Source organism: Oncorhynchus mykiss, chromosome 20 (genome assembly GCF_013265735.2).
Source record: "Oncorhynchus mykiss isolate Arlee chromosome 20, USDA_OmykA_1.1, whole genome shotgun sequence".
In the NCBI taxonomy this organism is placed as follows: Eukaryota; Metazoa; Chordata; class Actinopteri; order Salmoniformes; family Salmonidae; genus Oncorhynchus; species Oncorhynchus mykiss.
Window position 1 is genome coordinate 9,326,515 of NC_048584.1, and position 5,193 is coordinate 9,331,707.

At 40.9% G+C, this 5,193-nt stretch overlaps 1 non-coding gene across 1 annotated transcript; it reads right to left on the bottom strand.

Annotated features, from left to right (window-relative positions):
- Window positions 1-2,555: 2,555 nt before the first annotated feature.
- Window positions 2,556-2,628, bottom strand: trnaa-agc. Its single transcript has one exon. It is a non-coding gene; the product is annotated as a tRNA-Ala (tRNA).
- Between the last annotated feature and the right edge of the window lie 2,565 nt (window positions 2,629-5,193).

Sequence of the window (5,193 nt, forward strand, 5' to 3'; positions counted from 1 at the left end):
GTCTCAAGGCTTAAAAATCCATCTTTAACCTGTCACCTCCCCTTCATCTACACTGATTGAAGTGAATTTAACAAGTGACATCAATAAGGGATCATCACTTTCACCTGGATTCACCTGGTTATCTACAGTGCCTTGCGAAAGTATTCGGCCCCCTTGAACTTTGCGACCTTTTGCCACATTTCAGGCTTCAAACATAGAGATATAAAACTGTATTTTTGTGAAGAAACAACAACAAGTGGGACACAATCATGAAGTGGAACGACATTTATTGGATATTTCAAACTTTTTTAACAAATCAAAAACTGAAAAATTGGGCGTGCAAAATTATTCAGCCCCCTTAAGTTAATACTTTGTAGCGCCACCTTTTGCATTCCATTGTAGATTTTGCTTTATGTTTTGGATCATTGTCTTGTTGGAAGACAAATCTCCGTCCCAGTCTCAGGTCTTTTGCAGACTCCATCAGGTTTTCTTCCAGAATGGTCCTGTATTTGGCTCCATCCATCTTCCCATCAATTTTAACCATCTTCCCTGTCCCTGCTGAAGAAAAGCAGGCCCAAACCATGATGATGCCACCACCATGTTTGACAGTGGGGATGGTGTGTGAGCTGTGTTGCTTTTACGCCAAACATAACGTTTTGCATTGTTGCCAAAAAGTTACATTTTGGTTTCATCTGACCAGAGCACCTTATTCCACATGTTTGGTGTGTCTCCCAGGTGGCTTGTGGCAAACTTTAAACGACACTTTTTATGGATATCTTTAAGAAATGGCTTTCTTCTTGCCACTCTTCCATAAAGGCCAGATTTGTGCAATATTCGACTGATTGTTGTCCTTTTGACAGAGTCTCCCACCTCAGCTGTAGATCTCTGCAGTTCATCCAGAGTGATCATGGGCCTCTTGGCTGCATCTCTGATCAGTCTTCTCTTTGTATGAGCTGAAAGTTTAGAGGGACGGCCAGGTCTTGGTAGATTTGCAGTGGTCTGATACTCCTTCCATTTCAATATTATCGCTTGCACAGTGCTCCTTGGGATGTTTAAAGCTTGGGAAATCTTTTGTATCCAAATCCGGCTTTAAACTTCTTCACAACAGTATCTCGGACCTGCCTGGTGTGTTCCTTGTTCTTCATGATGCTCTCTGCGCTTTTAACGGACCTCTGAGACTATCACAGTGCAGGTGCATATATACGGAGACTTGATTACACACAGGTGGATTGTATTTATCATCATTAGTCATTTAGGTCAACATTGGATCATTCAGAGATCCTCACTGAACTTCTGGAGAGAGTTTGCTGCACTGAAAGTAAAGGGGCTGAATAATTTTGCACGCCCAATTTTTCAGTTTTAGATTTGTTAAAAAAGTGTGAAATATCCAATAAATGTCGTTCCACTTCATGATTGTGTCCCACTTGTTGTTGATTCTTCACAAAAAAATACAGTTTTATATCTTTATGTTTGAAGCCTGAAATGTGGCAAAAGGTCGCAAAGTTCAAGGGGGCCGAATACTTTCGCAAGGCACTGTATATCATGGAAAGAGCAGGTGTTCCTAATGTTTGGTACACTATTGAATATAGGATGAAAACAGACCGTGATCTAATTGTGAGAATAAGCCAAAAAAAACACACAAAAAAACATGTAAAATATGATGAAACCGTGACATGTATCTGATGTTGCATGATCAAGGTATTTACACCACATGACATGAATCGTGTTGCAGTTTCCATGTAGATTCTATGTGAGATTTTTAACTATTCTATGTGGAATTTTCAATGCAATTTGAAATGAGATTGATGTAACAACCTGTTAGCCAGGTTAAGTCATTGTATTTAAATTGAAGTTTTACCCTAATTTCAGTGGGAACCTATAACTCTTCTTCCTAGGCTACTGAATCCACTAGGCCACATCCCTACATTCCGATTTAAACAGGTCCGAGCTTCATTTTAGAGAGGACTTTTCCGAGAACTTAAATTGGTTTGTATTCGTACCAAATGTGTAATTTAGCTGGGGGAGTGTGTGTGTGCGTGTGTTCATGTGTGTATTTAACATTCCAGACAGCATAGCAATGGTGAGAGACATACCCATGGCAATGGGACCAATTTGTAGCACTTCTCCTCTTTCCTTCCCTTTCTCCTTTCTACTTGAATTTTTTTTCAAACATTTTTCAAACATTATTTAACATTTTCATACATTTTTTATGGGTTAATCATGAACTAACTGTTTATGAAAATACACTTGATATAGGCCTTGATATAGGCCTGAACAATGATCAACATTGGTCGAAATTGCATAGGTTCTATCGTTATTTTAGATTGAATGTAGTTGGATGAGAACATACTGCCCCCTACTGGAATAGAGAGTCGAGAGCGAAAGCAATGAAAGCAGTTGGACATTCATGCTGTAGAACGTTGAAGGCAATGCAATTATATTCCAAGTAATAACTTTAGAATATTCCGTACTTATTGTATTGAACAGAAATATCCACTACACAAATACTAGATATGTACACACAATGTCATTGAATAAACCACAGAAATCTCCTTAGTAAATGCGAAAATAATGATTGGAGGATGCGGGCATCGATCCCGCTACCTCTCGCATGCTAAGCGAGCGCTCTACCATTTGAGCTAATCCCCCGGATTGTAACCATAAAGAAGTTTAGAGTACTTAAACTCATGCAAATGCTTGCAAAACTGGTATGTTAAGTTCGTTAAGTTCGTAAATTCGTTTACAACCAATTTTCATGCGAGTACAGTCATTCATATACAAAAAACTGTGATGGAAACAGGACATTTCGATTTAAAAAAAATGAAATGCCAACAGCTATGTGTTCGTTCGAGAGGGTGGGATCTTTTGTGTCGGTAACGCCAGAGGAAAAGCCTTTGTGCAAAAATATTGATAAAATAACCATCAATATAAACGCAACATGCATCCGTTTCAAAGATTTTACTGAATTACAGTTCATAGAAGGAAATCAGTAAATTGAAATACATTTATTAGGCTCTAATTTATGGATTTCACATGACTGGGCAGGGGCGCGGCCATGGGTGGGCCTGTGAAGATATAAGCTCACTGACTGGGGACCCAGGCCCACCCACTGGGGAGCCAGGCTGATATAGTGGGTGGGCCTGGGTCCCCAGTCAGTCAAATTGTCAAATTGTCAAATTCTCTAAAACAACGCTGCAGGCAGCTTATGGTAGAGAAATGAACATTCAATTATCTGGCAACATCTCTGGTGGACATTCCTGCAGTCAGCATGCCAATTGCACGCTCCCTCCAAACTTGAGACATCTGTGGCATTGTGTTGTATAACAAAACTGCACATTTTAGAGTGGCCTTTTATTGTTCCAAGCACAAGGTGCACCTGTGTAATGATCATGCTGTTTAAACTGCTTCTTGATATGCCACACCTGCCAGGTGGATGAATTATCTTGGCAAAGAACATATGCTCACTAACAAGGATGTAAACAAATTCCAGATTAGGCTTTCTGCTAATTTTGTTCTGAGGCATTTTATGAGCACTGCCACAGTGAATGGGAAATGAATTCAAAGGGAACTCCCTCTGCTGGGGATTTGCTGAATGTGCAATCCTAAAGGAGGGCTGTGGTTGGTTAATGAAATATAACATGCATTTATGTATAAAAATGGGCCATGCCATTAAAAGTACCAGAGAGCAAGCACACTTTGACATTCCAAACAATTTGTCTGAAAATAAGCTAAATTAAAAAAAATGTATTTTTGAGATATCTTTTTATGTTGAATAAATGAATGTGAAAATGTGTATTTCATCTAGACATACTCCATATTTGAGAACACACTACAAGGAGTATACTGACACTAAGACATCTGTATCATGTATGGTTAACGGATCATACGGTCTTACAGGAGGCATGTATAGGTCTAAAAAGTGGCTAAAATTATGTGAGGATTGCCAAAACAATCTGAGATACCCAAAATATCTTCTGCCTACGCAGGTGTGGAATCCTCCTATAGGCCAGTGGTTCCCAAACTGTGGGGGGCACGGGATGTACCCCAATGCTGGAAGGGGGGCCTGAGTGAAAAGGTTGGGAACCACTGCTATAGGCATATGCTAAAGGATCATGGCTAATGCTAAAGTAAAGCTAAAGCTTAACTGAAAGTGTTGTTTATTACTGTGTTATGACTGTATTATATACTCTTGTTGTTTCCTCACATCTCTGGAGGCAACTCCTGATCCTCTGTCTGCCTCAGGCCTGGTCATCCTCATCCTTAATTAGAACGTCAAACATTCTCTGATGAGCAGCGAGTACCATGGCAGATGAAGACAGTGTGAGGAGGCAGTCGCCATCTTGGAAAAGGCCAGCTTGAGAGATGCCACACTGATGGACGAGGAGGGTGAGAACGAGAGGATATTCTATTCTGTTCTATTCTATTCTTTTACATTCAAGCATTGTGTTATTTTTTTTATTGTTCCAGATGCTAAGAGCCGATTGGACGATGACACCTATCGAGGGCTCGTCAAGTGATTGAGGAGATAGAGCTTACGGCCCAGGCAGAAGAGGCCCTGAAGAAAGGGGCCTACAAAGAATTTGTCAAACTCATGGTGGAAAGCCACAACTCACTCAAGTGAATAGAGAACACCCTCAAAGAAATGCACTCAATGCACTCAATGCACTGAGGGCAGATTCCTGTTTTATTCATTCACATATAAAATATGATAGAAATATAAAGTATCCATCCATAATGTGTTCCCTACTGTCAGGAACCTGTGTGAGATGAGCTGTAAGGAACTGGATGAGCTGGTGTCTGCAGCCGTAGATGTGGAAGGTGTGTTCGGCAGCAGGATGACAGGCGGAGGTTTTGGAGGTTGTACTGTCACACTACTGCAGCCTGGAGCCATAGACAGGACCATGCAGCGCATACAGGTGAGGAGGAATACACACACACACACGCTGTGTGAAGGGGACTTGGGGACAAGATTGTACAAACTGGTCACTGTGGGTAAAAGAGCTTTTAGAATCTCTACTGTCACTTTAAGACAAACTGTGTCTTGCCCGAACAGTCTCCAGACAGTATGTGTATGTGTTTGTGTACACGCCCGTCTGTGTGTGTGTGTGTGTGTGTGTGTGTGTGTGTGTGTGTGTGTGTGTGTGTGTGTGTGTGTGTGTGTGTGTGACAGTAGGGGTTACGGCAGAAGAATAAAAGCTAGCAGCGCCCCTTTAT